This window comes from Xenopus laevis, chromosome 7S, assembly GCF_017654675.1.
Source record: "Xenopus laevis strain J_2021 chromosome 7S, Xenopus_laevis_v10.1, whole genome shotgun sequence".
NCBI classification, from domain to species: Eukaryota; Metazoa; Chordata; class Amphibia; order Anura; family Pipidae; genus Xenopus; species Xenopus laevis.
The window spans coordinates 8,590,973-8,611,312 of NC_054384.1; the positions used below are offsets into that span (position 1 = coordinate 8,590,973).

Sequence of the window (20,340 nt, forward strand, 5' to 3'; positions counted from 1 at the left end):
CAGTTACATTGAGTAGGAGAAACAACAGCCTGCCAGAAAGCAGTTCCATCCTAAAGTGCTGGCTCTTTCTGAAAGCACATGACCAGGCAAAATGACCTGAGATGCACCTACACACCAATATTACAATTAAAAAATACACTTGTTGGCTCAGGAATGAAATGTTATATTGTAGAGCAGTGATCCCCAACCAGTAGCTCGTGAGCAACATGTTGCTCTCCAACTGCTTGGATGTTGCTCCCAGTGGGCTCACACCAAGTGCTTATTTTTGAATTACTGATTTGGAGGCAAGTTTTTGTTACATAAAAACCACATTTACTGCCAAACAGAGCCCCATGTTGGTTGACAGTCCACATAGGGGTTACCAAATGGCTAGTCACACCCCTTATTTTGCACCCAAAGAACATATTTGATGCTAGTGTTGATCCCCAACTCCTTTTACATCTGAATGTTGCTCACGGGTTCAAAAGGTTGGGGATCACTGTTGTAGAGTGAATTATCTGCAGTGTAAACTGTGTAATTTAGAAATAAAAACTACATTATAAAAATCATGCTAGAATCCCTTTAAGTTCATTTTTAATATGTTATAGAATGGCCAATTCTAAGCAACTTTTCAATTAACTATTTTTTATAGTTTTTTTTAATTACTTACCATCTTCTTCTGACTCTTTCCAGCTTTCAAATGGGGATCACTGACCCCATCTAAAAAACAAAGTAAAGCTACAAATGTTTTGTTATTGCTACTTTTTATTACTCAACTTTCTATTCGGGCCTCTCCTTTAATATTCCAGTCTCTTATTCACATCAATGCATAGCTGCTAATATAATTAAGAGACGATAATAATAATAATGAGATGCTGTTCCTTTAAGTTTCAGTTCCTGTACTGTATGAGAAATTCATTTTAGACACAGGAAGAATGAAATGTCATCATGCCTCTTCATTTCTCAGAAAAAACACAGCTTTCAGGATATATCTTTATGCATCTTTGTAGCACAGTCACTTAGGTATAGTACTGTTGTAGCAGTTTCTTGTCATTACTGTAATCACTGTTGATTAAACCTGAGAACAATGTTTTATAAAAACAAAACATGTTTGATGTTTGGTTTCAAGAATAATGAGGTCTGAAACTCCTGACATTTAAAATGTTAATGTATGGGATCTCTGTAGCATCTTATCTGAATATATGAGATTCCAGACAGCTTATCATGATGCACAGCCTGTGTGTGGTGTGATGCTTTGATGGAATCAGACACGGTGGTGGGGAAAGAATAAAATATGGGAGCATAGCTTTCTGCAGCTTTAAGTACTTGGGTACAGCCATAATTGGTATAAGGATTAGCAGCTACAACTCAACAACAGGCACCAACTCTCCCTACTATACCTGCTATCCCGCAGTCATACTCCCTTCCCAGAGACTATTATCCACTGTTACTATAGGCACCATCTCTCCCTACTATACCTGCTATCCCACAGTCACACTCCCTTCCCAGAGACTATTATCCCACTGTTACTATAGGCACCATCTCTCCCTACTATACCTGCTATCCCACAGTCACACTCCCTTCCCAGAGACTATTATCCACTGTTACTATAGACACCATCTCTCCCTACTATACCTGCTATCCCACAGTCACACTCCCTTCCCAGAGACTATTATCCCACTGTTACTATAGGCACCATCTCTCCCTACTATACCTGCTATCCCACAGTCACACTCCCTTCCCAGAGACTATTATCCACTGTTACTATAGGCACCATCTCTCCCTACTATACCTGCTATCCCACAGTCACACTCCCTTCCCAGAGACTATTATCCACTGTTACTATAGGCACCATCTCTCCCTACTATACCTGCTATCCCACAGTCACACTCCCTTCCCAGAGACTATTATCCCACTGTTACTATAGGCACCATCTCTCATTACTATACCTGCTATCCCACAGTCACACTCCCTTCCCAGAGACTATTATCCCACTGTTACTATAGACACCATCTCTCCCTACTATACCTGCTATCCCACAGTCACACTCCCTTCCCAGAGACTATTATCCACTGTTACTATAGGCACCATCTCTCCCTACTATACCTGCTATCCCACAGTCACACTCCCTTCCCAGAGACTATTATCCCACTGTTACTATAGGCACCATCTCTCCCTACTATACCTGCTATCCCACAGTCACACTCCCTTCCCAGAGACTATTATCCACTGTTACTATAGGCACCATCTCTCCCTACTATACCTGCTATCCCACAGTCACACTCCCTTCCCAGAGACTATTATCCACTGTTACTATAGGCACCATCTCTCCCTACTATACCTGCTATCCCACAGTCACACTCCCTTCCCAGAGACTATTATCCACTGTTACTATAGGCACCATCTCTCCCTACTATATCTGCTATCCCACAGTCACACTCCCTTCCCAGAGACTATTATCCCACTGTTACTATAGGCACCATCTCTCCCTACTATACCTGCTATCCCACAGTCACACTCCCTTCCCAGAGACTATTATCCACTGTTACTATAGGCACCATCTCTCATTACTATACCTGCTATCCCACAGTCACACTCCCTTCCCAGAGACTATTATCCCACTGTTACTATAGACACCATCTCTCATTACTATACCTGCTATCCCACAGTCACACTCCCTTCCCAGAGACTATTATCCCACTGTTACTATAGGCACCATCTCTCCCTACTATACCTGCTATCCCACAGTCACACTCCCTTCCCAGAGACTATTATCCCACTGTTACTATAGGCACCATCTCTCATTACTATACCTGCTATCCCACAGTCACACTCCCTTCCCAGAGACTATTATCCCACTGTTACTATAGACACCATCTCTCCCTACTATACCTGCTATCCCACAGTCACACTCCCTTCCCAGAGACTATTATCCACTGTTACTATAGGCACCATCTCTCCCTACTATATCTGCTATCCCACAGTCACACTCCCTTCCCAGAGACTATTATCCCACTGTTACTATAGGCACCATCTCTCCCTACTATACCTGCTATCCCACAGTCACACTCCCTTCCCAGAGACTATTATCCACTGTTACTATAGGCACCATCTCTCCCTACTATACCTGCTATCCCACAGTCACACTCCCTTCCCAGAGACTATTATCCCACTGTTACTATAGGCACCATCTCTCCCTACTATACCTGCTATCCCACAGTCACACTCCCTTCCCAGAGACTATTATCCCACTGTTACTATAGGCACCATCTCTCCCTACTATACCTGCTATCCCACAGTCACACTCCCTTCCCAGAGACTATTATCCACTGTTACTATAGGCACCATCTCTCCCTACTATACCTGCTATCCCACAGTCACACTCCCTTCCCAGAGACTATTATCCCACTGTTACTATAGGCACCATCTCTCCCTACTATACCTGCTATCCCACAGTCACACTCCCTTCCCAGAGACTATTATCCACTGTTACTATAGGCACCATCTCTCCCTACTATACCTGCTATCCCACAGTCACACTCCCTTCCCAGAGACTATTATCCCACTGTTACTATAGACACCATCTTTCCCTACTATACCTGCTATCCCACAGTCACACTCCCTTCCCAGAGACTATTATCCCACTGGTACTAAAGGATCTCCTAAATACTTTTACAAGGTTCTTCTCTCCCTACTATACTTCTATGCCTGAAAGCTTGTTAGGTTAAAATCCATAGTACCTAGCAACCTGAAATGCCAAAGAAGGGGATTGCAGGGTGCAAAACTTTAAATCATTCAAAACTGACACACACACAACCAAAGAGCAATTGAAAATTATTCTGAAATATCACTGTCACAATGAGAGTTAATTGTATAGCTGAACTTTCTTTTTAAAAACATAGGTGTAGATTTCAGACACCTGAAAGCCTCTTTAGGCAAAACAACTTTGAAACAACAACAGCCACATGAACTTTAGTTTTCTTGTAACAGAGATTGATTAAAGGGCACATCCTCCACACAATGAGGTAATGTGATCTCTGACCCTTCCTCTTCGGTGCTTTTTGTAACAGTGGGTAGAACAGACACAAGTCACGTTTGTCTCTCAATTTACATTTTCTTGTGAAATTGCTGCAGGCCAGCGCAAGGTGAGAATAACAACTGTCAGGTGTTTGGAACAAAACAACACCGGTTAACCTTGTGTCTGGGTCAGTCCATTATTCCCTATTACATTAGCTGGGATGCTAGCATTCATCAATCTACTATACATAACAAATAACAGATATTTAGGGAAATTCAATAACCTTCTTAAGCATTTTCCTTGTTATCCGTTAGGTAGATGCTTCCACACTGGGAAGATACAGCAGTTACAGATTATTATCAGATACCTAGTCACCCATAATTTATCAATTTCCATGACGCAGAAGGCAGGTAAACATTACAAAGCACAGGAACCCAATCTTGCGATTCAAGTGACAGTTTATAGAATCCCATTCTGGATAACAGGTCCTATACCTACTGTATATTCCCTACCTCTTCAGATAGGGGACCCTTTATCATTTCTTTCTTTTATCAACCTTCATTTAATGGCTTAATATAACTGAATAATCAATCATTAAAGGGTAACTGACAGAACTCTAAGCAATTTTCCAATATACATTCAATAACATGTTCAGTGTTTTGTAAGTTAGTTTTAATTGAAATAGTTAATTAATTTAGTCTATGTCTGGCTATTTACTGTATATTCTCAGCTGAGAATGTATCAGAAGCCATCAGCTCAATAGCCCTGGAGGAACAGAAAGGTATAATAAAGCATTGCTTTCAGTAGCAGTTACATCTACAAATAACTTTAAAGCCATTTTTAAAAAATGTACATTTTGGGAAATTGCTTAGGGGCAGATTCACTAAAGAGCAAATTGTCGCCAGCGACCACTTCGCACACATTGCACCACTTCGCCAGGCACTACGCTAATTCACTAATATGCGAAGTTGCGCCCTAGGTGCCGAACGATGGCGACTTTTCACAGTGCTTCGGCAGTGTGAACATTTCATAGCGAAGATGCGCTAGCGTTCGTTTGTGCCTTGCAAAAATTCGCTAGTGATCTTGCGCTTAGATCTTGGATACGGCGGGTAATTTAAAGTTGTATGGACGTCTTTATTATAAATGTTGGTGCAAATGCTTAAAGTTATCACTTTTTCCTTCAAATGTCCAGGGAACCTTAAAGGAAAACTATACCCCCTAAACAATGTAGGTCTCTATAAAAAGATATTGCATAAAACAGCTCATATGTAAAACCCTGCTTCATGTAAATGAACCATTTTCATAATAATATACTTTTCTAGTAGTATGTGCCATTGGATAATCATAAATAGAAAATTGCCATTTTAAAAAATAAGGGCCGCCCCCTGGGATCGTAGGATTCACTGTACTCACAAATATACCCACAAATCATACATGTTAGGTCACATGAGCCAATTAACAGACAGAGTTGTGTCTTTTGCTTCCACACTTCTTCCTGTTACAGTTAGAGCTGCAGTATTTCTGGTCAGGTGATCTCTGAGGCAGCACACAGACCATCACGAAATGGGGGCTCAAGGCAAGAGATGTAAAAGGGCAATATTTACTTAAATATATATTCCAGTTTGGTAAGATTCTTTAATATGCCACTTAATATGATATGAACTATCTTTTGCTTAAGTGTTCATTTTGGGGGTATAGTTTTCCTTTAATAAAGACAAGAGAGTTAATAGAATGCTCTACACATGAGCTCACTGTAAAATGAATGTTCCATATGTTATAAAATGTCTGGAGAAAACCGTTTACCCAAAAAAAGTTTCAGGACTTTTGCAGCCAATCCCGCTTAAAAAAAGGAAAAGTCGCCTGCGTTTTTTTTAAACTTTAATGTATTTTGGGCAGACAGGATATGATGTAAGTGACAGAAGATTGAGGAAGATCTTGCTTCTTTTAAGCACTTCGCCTGGTCTGAAGTCAAATCAGATGTAACGTTCAGTAAAATCCGCACTTTAATGAATTTGCGGAGTAACGATCATTCGCCAGAGCGAAAAGTCGCCTGGCGATATAGTGTGAAAGAACGCTATTGACGGTCTCCTATGTTAGCGAATTGATGACTGCGTCTGTTGGTGAATTGGCGATGTCCTTGCGGATGTGATTTCTGGCGAAAAGGCGCTATCTGCCCCTTAGAATTCTATTTTCTTACTTTATGAATGGAGATTCCCTTTAAGCCATACTGGACATTTACACAGTACGTTAATAGGGTGAGGTTATAAATAATTGCAGAACAAAGGGAAGCCAAGTCCTAATAATCGACGCATTCATTCGCTACAAGAAGAGCCACAGCGACCATTTGTTTTGCAGTGTAAGAGCATTACTGTCAATGTAGGAACAAATCCAGTCTTTACAAGGGAAGTTCACCTTTAAAGGAGAACTAAAGCTTAACTAAAGAAGTAGGTAGAAAAGTTGTACAAGATGTTTTGAGCTTCTGTACCAGCCCAAGGCAACCACAGCCCTTTAGCAGTAAAGATCTGTGTCTCCGAAGATGCCCCAGTAGCTCCCCATCTTCTTTTCTGCTGATTCACTGCACATGCTCTGTGCTGCTGTCACTTGCTGAGCTTAGTGACACACTCACAAAATACTGAATATATATATATATATATATATATATATATATATATATATATATATATACACACTGTATTTCTGTTGTTGCTAATAAAGTATTGTATAAGTCTTCCGTCTCCTTAAAAATGTCCGTCAGTAAGTTCCATTGTAGCCCACTCTATTAATATCATAGGATCTTATCAGTGTGAGTCAACATAGAAATACACCTACGTGAATGCTCAAATAGAGATACATGTGTGGGGGAAGAGTAATGTATAACAAGTAATATCATATAGGAAATCGCTGCTGATAAAATATCCTTTATTGACCCATTGGAATGGGAGGCCTTTCAGTTGCTGGGGCTCCCCCATAGGATGAAACTGACCTATAAAATCATGTGATAAGGGGTTTTGCTCAGGAATTGATGAAGAAACCGGAAATAATAACTTTAGTAAGTCAAATCCTACTATCAACGCTCAAGGGTCTCAGGAGGGTACATAGACTAACTACAGGCGGGATCAGGGGTCCCCAAAGTTTGTTTTTTTTTATCTTTGAGCCACATTTAAATGTAAAAAGCGTTGGGGAGCAACACAAGTACGCCAAATTGGCTGCGATTGGCTATATGGTAGCCCCTATGGGGCAAATTCACTAACCTTCGAAAATTCGCCAGCGACGGATTCGCTCACATCGCAACACTTCGCCAAGCGAAAATTCGCCAGGACAACGCTAATTCACAAAAATGCGAAGTTGCGTCCAGGGCGCCGAACAATGGCGAACTCGGCAAGCAAAGCGAAATTGCGCTAGCGTTGGCTAATTTGCATATGGCGGGAAGTTAAATTTGAATGGACGTATATGTTGCAGGAAATATATTACACTACACAAGCCCAGGAAACCTTAATAAAATAAAATAGAGTTGTTATATTGCCCTACACATGAGCCCAGTGTATAGTTTATGGGCCATATGTTAGAAAATGTAGGGGCCAACGTGTAAAAGAAACGGATCCGCACACACACCGATTAGTGCAGTCGGGGATTGTCCCCTTTTATTCAGCCACCAAACATCAACGTTTCGGGGGGGAAACTGTAGGGGGGCAGCCGGGTACCCTAAAAATAATTTACACAAAACCAATTAGGACCGCTTCAACTCAACACCACTTAGCTGCTCCCCTGTAGTGCCGGGTGCTCAGTCCGCAGTGTCCCCACTGCCAACAGTAAATACACGAACAGGAGGACGGCACTCCGGTAAAAAACAGGTTTTTATTGCTGAGTACTGTAGAAATACATGTATTTCTACAGTACTCAGCAATAAAAACCTGTTTTTTACCGGAGTGCCGTCCTCTTGTTTGTGTATTTACTAAAAATAATTTACGCTCTTTTGCAGCCTATCACCCTGAAAAACTGAAAAGTCGCCAACTATTTTTTGAGGAACTCCTATCTACTCTATTGCACTTTGCCTGGTCTGAGGTGGCGAAGGCAAGTCTGGCGCAAGAGGTAACATTCAGTAAAATCCGCATCTTAGTGAATTTGCGCAGTTACGTCCATTCGCCAGAGCGAAAATTCGCCTGGCGTTAGAGTGCGAAGTAGCGCTAGAGTCTATCTCCTTCACTTGCGAATTTACACCAGCGCCGTTTAGTAAATCGGCGAAATACCGAAATGACGTAACGCTGGCGAATTTTCTCCAGCTTTAGTCACTTCTCCCTTTAGTGAATTTGCCCCATTTGTGGACTGGCAGCCTACAGAGACTCTGTCTGTCAGTACACCTGGTTTTTATACAACCAAAACTTGCCTCCAAACCTGGAATTCAAAAATAAGCATCTGCTTTAATGCCACTGGCAGCAACATCCAAGGGGTTGGGGAGAAACATGTTGCTCACGAGCCACTGGTTAGGGATCACTGCTTTAGAGTATTTTAATTATGTTTGTTCTCTATGAAATATATTCCTCATTGGCAAAGAGTTTGCCTTCTTATAGAAACAAACAACTGATATCTAATGTGTGGACACAACGGCTTATGTGTAACAGGTAAACACTAGTTCTAGGAACAGTTCAAGGGAGGGGGGGGAAATGACACAAACACATTTCTAGAATTTCATGACTTTTTTTTTTTTTCTTGTAATTTTGGCTCTCCCTTCTTTGCTTTTAAAGGGCAAATGCAGCCATGTTTCATGCATGCCCAATTAGAAGAAATTACTCCTTCAGGAGGATTTGTTATATATCAGTCAGAACCCTTGTCTCCTGTCTTAACTCAACGTGGTTTATTTAATAATGAATCAATTTAGGTTCTGCAAACTTTAATTGATGCAAAGGTTAAAGACAAAATTATTGCTCCAGTTAAGTATAAGTATAACGGGATATGGAAAAATCTTAAACTTATTGTTTCATCCATAACTCCATACCAGCGTCAAAAACAGAGCTTTATTTTACTGAACCTTTAGTTTCCAGGCAGATTGTAGAGAAATATTTGTGGCCCAGAGGTTCCAGCTCCACTGTGTAACAGCTCCCCCTAGAGCTCAACCTTTCCTCGTTTCAGACACCTTATTATATATCATTATAATTGCTTTAAAGACGACTTTCACTAATTGTTATTATTAGGTATTGAGTAAAAAACATTGCAGAACAAATAGGAAAGGTTTAGGGCTAGTTCACACGAGGAGATTCAAGGAGATTTTGTTGCCTGGCGACTAATCTCTTCGACTTCTGGGCAACAATCTCCCTTAACTGCCTCCTCGTGTTTTTCTATCCGCTATAATGAAAAGTCGTCTGCGCTAAAGCACACGTGGTGCTGCATTTTCAGAAGTCGCCCGAAGTTTCCTCGTGAGGCTTTAGCGCAGGCGACTGTTTATTATAGCGGATGGGAAGAAACGAGGAGGCAGTTCGGGGAGATTCTCGCCCAGAAGACGAGGCGATTAGTCGCCAGGCGACTAAATCTCCCCGAATCTCCTCGTGTGAACTAACCCTTATTGTTTTAAATGTCTCTCATTAGAATTATAATAAGTGAAACAGCTACAATAATATAAGAGGCTGGGGAGTATTTTCAAAGTCAAGCTTAGTTTCTAACAGCTTGCCACTGGCTGTTTGTTAATTATGAGAAAGGCTTCCGTATAAAAGTAAGATAAACCTATTTGATTATGCAGCCACTAGAAGCATTCAGTCTTAACTGAAGATCAAGCTTCAGTCACCATAGGCTGAATATATTATAAAATCTTTATCAAATGCATTTATAGGTCATCTAGTCCTAGAGGAACTTTGCAGGAAACTCTTGAACACGTGTATATGATTTGAGGTTGGAAAATTCTAATAGTGGCCACCAGATTGCAAAATGGGCCCAAGATGGTGCAGTTTGAAGGACAAAAATAGGGACCAGATTGGGTGGGGTGGGGATGTGGCATTAAGAAGAAAAATATGGTTAGAAAGGGTATTTAAAGGCAAGGTAGAAAGAGTATGTGGGTTGGGAGACACAACTTGAGAGGGGCCACTGAAAATACCATGGTAGAAATCTAATTAACAACATCCTTCATTGACCAGGAATCCCTATTGGGGTTTCATTTTGCAGGACTTTTGGGGGCAAGGCAAGCCCATGGCCATGGAGTGGCCTCAGAACATTTTTTCTAGGGATGCACCGAATCCAGGATTCGGCCGAATCCTTCTGCCTGGCCGAACCGAATCCAAATCCTAATTTGCATATGCAAACTAGGGGCGGGGAGGGAAATTGCGTGACTTTTTGTCAGAAAACAAGGAAGTAAAAAATGAATTCCCCTTCCCATCCCTAATTTGCATATGCAAATTAGGGTTCGGATTCAGTTCGGTATTCGGCCGAATCTTTCGTGAAGGATTCGGGGGTTCGGCCGAATCCAAAAAAGTAGATTCGGTGCATCCCTAATTTTTTCTCCTGCTAAAACAGTGAAATGCCTGAAACAAGCAACAACAACGTCATATGTGACAATCACTGGCAATGCATAGCTGGTCTAAGGCTTCAATGGGTAAAACACACAGGCTGGGGTTTGCTTTACCAACAGAAGAGGTATTCCTGCAATGCACAGGAAACAATAAAATAGAAACCAAGACTAAATATTTGGCAATACCAAATCATTAACTGAATTTAGTTTGGGGTTTGATTCCATTGATCGGGGGTTACTAGGTTGTTGCCCACTGTTCAGCACCATGGACAGCAGGCACAATCTCATGGATGAGGATAGGCATTAAATATCTCAATCAGTCAACTTGATTCCCATTAAAACTACACAGGGTCCGTGCAACCCATAGGCAATCAGGATTTCCCAGCTCTCCCAATATTTGGGTGTCATTGTTTCTGCCCTATACACATGGCAATAGTTACTGATTAAGTGCAGCCTAGATCTCCCCTAGAGCTTTCTATTAAAGGGGTAATTTATTAGTTACCTCTGTGCTGAATACTATAGATTCAGCATTGTGTGCCACAGGCCGGCCAACCCCGGGTAGAAAATGTTATAATATATTTCACGTCTGTCTTTCCTCACATCTGTTTTAAAGCTGCCAACACAGATCGGCAACTGGGAATAATAACGGTGTAGCTGGCAGACTCACCAAATGATCATACAGCATGTTGAAATCACTCACATTTAACCTGAATTAAAATCATTCTACATATACAGGACTGTATACAGGAATGTGTATATATATATATATATATATATATATATATATATATATATATATACAGTATATATATATATATATATATATATATATATATATATATATATATATATATATATATATATATATATATATATATATATATATATATATATATATATATATATATATATATATATAGTGAGAGAGAGATGTTCTTACCTCCATGATGCTCAAAGGGATAGAAGAAATGTGAAAATAGAAAGTTCTCTGCTTCTGTCCTGTAATCCTCCTGCAAGTGAAACAGAAAGAAACCACACATTAGTATTTAACACTTGGCCAAGATAAGTTTTCTAAAGTTAAGCAGTGCCAGGGAGCGAGAGTGACCCCCGAGGCCTATGATGTCACTGGGCAATCTGATATCAATACGGGAATTGTATGCGCTTAACCTCTGTAACCTTGGCCGCAACAGTGATGCAATATCATATGCCTTTCTGGAGTGATCTCTATTGTTCCTTCGGCGCATTTATTTATGGCTCAGGTAACAGAACAATGCAACCTTTTTGTTTATACAACGCAGCATTATTTATAGCGCATTATTTGTTGCGGGTCAGGCAATGTTATTCATGGCCCCCATTGTACTTTGTGCAGTAGTTGTTGCTGCTGGGGCATTTGGGTCATTTGCCAGACTAAATAGGGCAGAAGAATTCATTTGTAAAGCACTTTCATTTACAACATGGTTCTCAAGAGCAGTTGAAGGAGGAGAAGGTATTTAATCAGATTCGCCTTTCAAATTAAACCCCTGTACAATGAACTACTCATTATCTACACACAAGCAGCAAATGCCGATGTATATAAATAAATATGGGTATGGGATCCGTTATCTGAAAACCCGTTATCCAGAAAGCTCTGAATTACAGAAAGGCCATCTCCCATAGATTGTATTTTGTCCTTATAATCCAAGTTTTTAAAAATGATTTCCATTTTTTCTGTGATAATAAAACAGTCCCAGCTAAGATATAATTAATCCTTATTGGAAGCAAAACCAGCCTATTGGGTTTATTTTATGTTTACATGGTTTGTTAGTAGACTTAAGGTATGAAGATCCAAATTACAGAAAGATCTGTTATCTGGAAAGCCCCAGGTCCCGAGCATTTTGGATAACAGGTCCCATACCTATATGTATGTGTGTGTATATATATATATAAAGGACTCCAATATCCGCACACACTATCTGGTATTGAGTATGTGTCGGGTGCTATGCTGTAGTTGAACGTTGTACAGGATATATATATATATATATATATATACATATATATATATAAATATATATACAGGACCAGAGAGTAGCACGCACACCGAATGTTCTTTGCTCCAAAAGATTTATTAGAATACAAAAAGCATACAATCCGATGTAATGCTTTTTGTATTCTAATAAATCTTTTGGAGTAAAGAAGATTCGGTGTGCGTGCTACTCTCTGGTCCTATATATATATATATATATATATATATATATATATATATATATATATATATATATATATATATATATATATATATATATATATATATATATATATATATATATATATATATATATATATAAAATACTATATTAAAAGCCAAAACAAACTTCCCCATGCAGTAGAAAACTGCTCCCATTCAACCAATGACCATCCGAATACAAATGCACCTTAAACCTATGAATAATAGGGCCAGTGGCATAGGTTCTACATTTCTGGACAGCATTTTATAAAAGCATCAAAGAGCCAACAGCGGCAATGAAAGGGGTTACATAAAATATGACCATTTTTTCGTACAAGTTTTATAACATATATCAGGGCGTGAGCTGTGCATGGGGTGTGTCAGAAGCCACAAGACATTGTCTAGAAATCAGCGCAATTATCTGGCAGTTGTGCATGCCATGCATAGCAGGATTGCTCACTAATGAATTTCAGTGTCTGAGGTTTAACCTCTAAAATTCCACTTTGCAATAATATTCTGTTAAGCTCGTGTCCAATTCAGGAAAAAAATGTTGTTTATTTTCAGATTGTTTGATGGGGGAAGCTTTTCTATCTCTGACCCTGCCTAAATACTGCGCAGAGAAAAGCCAAACAGCTACTATAGTCTATTATTTATTTCCCTAAAACCCTAAAATGTCTAATGGTTTGCTGGCAATTGACTTTCTTTTATTTGTTACTCTTTAATGGTTCTGTTATTTTCCTTGTGGCATTCCTGCATTATTATTGACTGGCCAAGGATAATGGTTGTCACATGCGGTTCCAGCAATGCCCTTGCTCTTAAAGGGACCATTGATGCAAAAAAAAACAACAACAAGAGTATTTCAGTATAATGTAGTTTTACCCTTCCCTGTACAAATTGGATCTTGAATATGGTTTATATAAATAAGCTGCTGTGGGGGCAACAATTCAAGCTGAATCCAGAGACAGCAGGTAACAGAGAAGCTGTGTAGAAAACAATGGTTTTAGCATTTAGCCAGGGACATTTGCAAGAGCCAGATGCTTTTTAGCTCTCTATAGAACTACAGAATACAAACTTCAGTTCTAGCTGGTCGGACAGATACAAAACTAGTGGCACACAGGTTGTTTTCACTGCTGGTGTAAATACACATTCAAGGGACACAAGGCAGCAGATAAGGTAAATACACATGCGGAGAAAACCCAAAATGCTGCCTTGCCTGTACGGTATATTTGTGCCACTGTTATGTCAATGCAGACACATACAGGGGATGGAAGGCAGGAAATTCTGGATAGCAATTCCATTAGCCTAAAGGCAATGGCACACGTTGGCAGGGGCATTGGCTTAACTATAGAGGAAACAGACCCCATTGTGGTCACAGGGGAGTCTGGGGGACAGAGGGGCCTGGAGCACAGGGTCTGCTCCCTCTATAGCAGTGATCCCCAACCAGTAGCTTGTGAGTAACATATTGCTCTCCAATCCCTTAGATGTTGATCCCCATGGCCTCAAAACTTGCTTATTTTTTAATTCCAGTCTTGGAGGCAAGTTTTACTTGCATAAAAACCAGGTGCACTGCCAAACAGAGCCTCAATGTAGACTGACAATCCACATAGGGGCCAATCACAGCCCTTATTTGGCACCCCAGGAACATTTTTCAAGCTAGTGTTGCTCCCCAACACTTTTTACTTCTGAATGTTGCTCACAAGTTCTAAAGGTTGGGGATCCCTGCTCTATAGTTAAGAAAATTCGATCTCTCCAGTTGTTCTCCTACCTTGGCAGGAGCAGGTAGAGGGTGGCTGTGGTGGGAGTAGTGGCAATGGTGGGTTTGTTGAGTTTACCAGGCCTTGCTGAAGATTTTTTTGGGGTGGGCAGGTAACTTGTGATCCCTAGGCCTCACTCCCTTCACACCGTCAAGTTCTGACACCCCAATGCGTACCTCCCAACATTTTGAAAATAGAAAGAGGGACAAAAAGATTTGCGCGGCAATTTTTTTGACCATGCCCATTTTGTGGCCACACCCCCTAATTCCCATGTCCATTTTACAAAAATTGGCAGGTTTCTGTGGCTTTTATGTGTTATAACAGTGTTGCTAATGAAGGTGAATTGCCCTTTAAGCTGTGAGTCTAAGTTCTCCCAAGAGACCTGCTTATCTAAGTATCTATTCTGGGCTCTCTGCCAAAAGCCAATTAAGTTAAAAACTTTATATCTTTTTCTGGCTGTTCAGTGCAGGAGCTCCCTCATAGGGCTCTAAGAAAAGGAGTCATAATATCTATAACACATTGTCATAACTATAGAGTGAGCAAACTCAGTGGGCAGGAGCCCACTAAGAGCTCTTACATATGGGTGTTCTTTATTGAATCAATTTGGAGTGTTTGCTGACTCCCCATCCCAGAATTGCTTCCCACTTTCTGCAAGGGCAACTGGCCTGACCAGTGAGTGAACTGCCAGGGTCCAGAAAATTGCCACTGAAGTGAATAGGATGTAATTCTGGATGCTTTGTTGCCTGTCTGTTGACCTACTTATAATTTGAGTCTCCAGGTACCTTAGCCAAGTCTTGGCTTTCACTTCAGCAAACAGACTTCAATGCGAGGCCCAAACGTCAGCAAGAAATCTATCTAGTATCAATCAGAGTTGACGTTTTTGATGTATACTCCCTTCTGTTGTACAGAGCTGCACAATATGTTGGTGTTTTATAAATATAAATCTAGAGTGAGTGAGGGGGGACATTGTTTGTTCTAGATACTAGAACTAGGCTCCTATAATATTATTTAAGCATTTCCGCTTGACTTTACTATGTTCTGCTTAATTAGACAGCAACAAAGATAATTAATGGTTTAAAGGAGCATTTCTCATTGCTTTGCAGGTTTGCCGAAGTTGCTTACGACGTCGCCCTACAGAGGGGAATAAAAAGCTTGCACGTCAGTTTCAGCACAGATTTCTCATGTTTATCTGTTGAACAATCAATATAGGCATTATATATAGCATTTTAGCCGCTGGCTCAGCAATGCTGCAATAACATCGACGTATTGGCGATTCGCTGAAAATTATATATGATTGCAAATCTAACAGCGTGAATGGAACCTGCTTCTCTAGGTATTTGCATGACATCAGATAGAGGAACCTCAGCTAAAGACAAATGCTTTAATTAAGCACCCCCCAAAGCTATTGTTGAACTACATTTGTAGAGTTGGGTGCTGTCTGGGGATTGCTGAGGGTTATTTGGGTGCAATGCAGTGATTGCCTATGGCAGGTGGTAAGTTCAAGACTGCAGAGCCCACGAGGCAAGTGCTGTGTAATTGACATACAAGGTCTTCATTTTGCACCCCATTGTGCTCTTGCACTTGCGTCTGGGGATTTGCTAAATTAGGTGTTAAGAAATGATCATGAAAAACTCTGCAGAAATCAAGAATGACCAAAGTGCGGGTGACCCTGGGGTTAATTAACTATGCAGAAAGAAAGGGTAAAGATAATGCAGAATGTTAGATTATGTTCTAAGAGCTATGGAGAATAAATACGGCTCAAGGAGATGGAAAGCATTGACATTAACCTTGCGGTGGGCTCGAAATAGCTTATATCTATTTTAAGGTAAAGACAGTATAGTGTTTTCTGTACAAATGAACAGTCTGTGCTATGGCAGCATTGAATATTATACACGAGTGCACACAATGTCATGAATATACATCCTTATATTTGTCCCTGTGTGATATCAGAGTAGAGCGAATATGATCTGCACAATTCTGTTCCTCTGATATTGGAGAAGAGCAAATATACCTGTACCCATCTTATTCCTGCCCAATGTAACCCCCCATATGCTGTAGCCACGCGAACACAACTCAGTATATTCCGGTGCTAGGCGTTGATCTATTATCTGACAATCTTGCAGTTCTCCTCTTTTAATAACGCCAATAATTAACCCTTACTCTGCCAGCAGTCCGGATTGCATTTCATTCAGTGATATCCAGAAATGTGCAATCTATGTTGCTGCCGCAACATAGATTAATATACTGTGTTTGAAAGCAGCAAACGTGGCAAGTCTCAGTTATGGAGTTTTATAACCTGTTCGTGGAGTGTGGCTTGAGTCTTGCCGTGTATTAGATCATATCTATGGTATGGCTGTTCAGCATTGCATTCATTTAGGCACCAATTGCTAATGTGTTAATCATACAGGGAATTTTGTCTGCGACTCCAGGATTGCCTTTATGGTGCAATTATACTGTGACTATACTGTGTCTAAATGGCATGTCAGATTATTAGGGAAGTGCTGCAATAATGAATGGATGTAAGTCCAGTGTGTCACTGATTTTGTCATAATTATGCTGTCTAATTAGCAGGCACTAATGGGCCTTTGTACGGCTTAATTTGGATTTATGTTTTCTTATCTATCTATCTATCTATCTATCTATCTATCTATCTATCCATCTACTATCTATCTATCTATCTATCTATCTATCTATCTATCTATCTATCTATCTATCCATCTACTATCTATCTATCTATCTATTATCTATCTATCTATTATCAATCTATCTATTATTTATCTATCTATCTATCTATCTATCTATCTATCTATCTATCTATTTATCATCTATCTATCTATCTATCTATCTATCTATTATCTATCTATCTATCTATTTATCATCTATCTATCTATCTATCTATCTATTATCTATCTATCTATCTATCTATCTATTTATCATCTATCTATCTATTATCAATCTATCTATTATCTATCTATCTATCTATTTATCATCTATCTATCTATCTATCTATTATCTATCTATCTATCTATCTATCTATCTATCTATCTATCTATTATCAATCTATCTATTATCCATCTATCTATTATCCATCTATCTATCTATCTATCTATCTATCTATCTATCTATCTATCTATCTATCTATTTATCATCTATCTATCTATCTATCTATCTATCTATCTATCTATTTATCATCTATCTATCTATCTATCTATCTATCTATCTATCTATCTATCTATCTATCATCTATCTATTTATCTATCTATCTATCTATCTATCTATCTATCTATCTATCTATCTATCTATCTATCTATCTATCTATCTATCTATCTATCTATCTATCTATCTATCTATCATCTATCTATCTATCTATCCTATCTACCTATCTATCCGGATCTATCATCTATCTATCTAATTTATCAATCTATCTATGTATCTATTATCGTACCTTATCTATCTAGTTTATCTATCTTCTATCTATTATCTATCTATCTATGTATCCTTATCTATTCCTATCTATCTATATATCATCTACTATGGCTTATCTATCTTAATCTTATCTAATCTATCTATCTTTATCAATCTATCTAATTTCATCAGCATCTATCTTCTTTCTATCTATCTCATTTACTATCTATCTATCTAATCCCTATCTGTTCTATCTATCTCATTATCTATCTATCTATCATCATCTATCATATCTACTATCTATTCTATCTATCTAATTAATCAATCTATCTATTTATCCATCTATCTATTATTCTATCCTTATCTATCTTATCTATTCTATTAATCTATCTATCTATCTATTTTATCTATCTATTTATCATCGATCTATCAGTATCATACTCTATCAATTCTATCTATCATTTCTATCTAGTCTATCTATTCTATCATCTATCATCTATCTATCTATCTATCTATCTATCATCTATCTATCTATCTATCTATCTATCTATCTATCTATCTATCTATCTATCTATCTATCTATCTATCTATCTATCATCTATCTATCTATCTATCTATCTATCTATCATCTATCTATCTATTTATCATCTATCTATCTATCTATCTATCTATTTATCATCTATCTATCTATTATCTATCTATCTATCTATCTATCTATCTATCTATTTATCATCTATCTATCTATCTATCTATCTATCTAGCTATCATCTATCTATTTATCATCTATCTATCTATCTTTCTATCTATCTATTTATCATCTATCTATCTATCTTTCTATCTATCTATTATCTATCTATCTATCTATCTATCTATCTATCTATCTATCTATCTATCTATCTATCTATCTATCTATCTATTATCAATCTATCTATTATCCATCTATCTATTATCCATCTATCTATCTATCTATCTATCTATTATCCATCTATTTATCATCTATCTATCTATCTATCTATCTATCTATCTATCTATCTATTTATCATCTATCTATCTATCTATCTATCTATCTATCTATCTATCTATCATCTATCTATTTATCATCTATCTATCTATCTATCTATCTATCTATCTATCTATCAATCTATCTATCTATCTATCTATCTATCTATCTATCTATCTATCTATCTATCATCTATCTATCTATCTATCTATCTATCATCTATCTATCTATTTATCATCTATCTATCTATCTATCTATCTATCTATCTATCTATCTATCTATCTATCTATCTATCTATCTATCTATCTATCTATCTATCTATCTATCATATATCTATCATCTATCTATCTATTTATCATCTATCTATCTATCTATCTATCTATCTATCTATCATCTATCTATCTATCTATCTATCTATCTATCTATCTATCTATCTATCACACACACACGCACTGCTTTATCAGGAGCTTGTTAACCTGCCTGTATTTGGGGTATGGGACATATCTAAGTACCTGGAGAAAACTAATGCAGACACTGGGAGAAAATACAAATCCCTGGCTGGAACTGAACCTGGACACTGCTAAACACTGCACTAGTTTGCTTTCAGTCTTAAGACACTTTTTAAGAATTCCAGCCTCCAATAGTAATATACAACCTGTAGCTGGGCTGGATCAGACACTATTTAAGGCAATTGCTAGTGAGCTATGTACCCCAAAGAAAGAGATAGATGCAGTATGGTGCTAACCGCATGCCGGCTCACTCAGGCATATCCCCCCAATAAACTCAAGGCAGGTTCCTACATACCTGGCAGCTTTACTGACCCTGGGGACAACACTTGTCTGTTTCCCTAGAAAGAATTCCTTACATTATAACTTCATTGTTACAATTGAATACTTTTGGCCCCTGACCTCCCAGACACCAGAGGAGAGTAGTTTAATGGCAGCCAAAGGGCCATGCTTTGCTAAATATAAACATTTCTATGTTCTCTCTGTGCCTGCGTGGGGGGTTCCTCGGGGTACTCCAGTTCCTCCCACAAGTTACAGAGGCAGGTTTATTGGTTTTGTGTGAATACAATATATTATACTAAAAGTTCTTATACATTGTCTCATTTCCTTTCCTCAACTCCCCATTGAACCCTGTAATGGGAAATCCTACCTTCTGTGTAGAACTAGTTCTGGGTCAGCAGGTCCTCACTTCACCTGGATCCTGGACAGTCTGTTTACAATAGCTCAGCAATTCTCACCTATACAGCCATCAGGCCACACCTCCCTCCCACAGCCACACCCACAGCCACCCCTCCCCTAAACTGTCAGTTTCCCTTCCTGCAACTGCCTCACCTTATCTGCGTCTCCCCTGCCATAGACTTTATTCTTTGGAATGAAGTTAGAGAGATTAACCTAGATGTGTGAAGAAGAGCATAATAAGTATAATTTCCCTGTGAACGGCACTTGGGGAAGGAGTGGCTGTGCCCTACCTGAGAGAAAAATA

General features: G+C 38.9%; 1 protein-coding gene across 1 annotated transcript in view; it reads right to left on the reverse strand.

The window, feature by feature from the left end:
• Nucleotides 1–20,081, reverse strand: part of rhobtb1.S (Rho related BTB domain containing 1 S homeolog) — a 66,983-nt gene extending 46,902 nt beyond the window's left edge. Inside the window, exons 1-2 of the mRNA XM_041570480.1 lie at nucleotides 20,008–20,081; nucleotides 11,431–11,500 (exon numbers count right to left, since the gene is read on the reverse strand). The gene's annotated coding sequence lies outside the window, so the exon portion shown is untranslated. The remainder of the gene's footprint in view (nucleotides 1–11,430; nucleotides 11,501–20,007) is intronic.
• Between the last annotated feature and the right edge of the window lie 259 nt (nucleotides 20,082–20,340).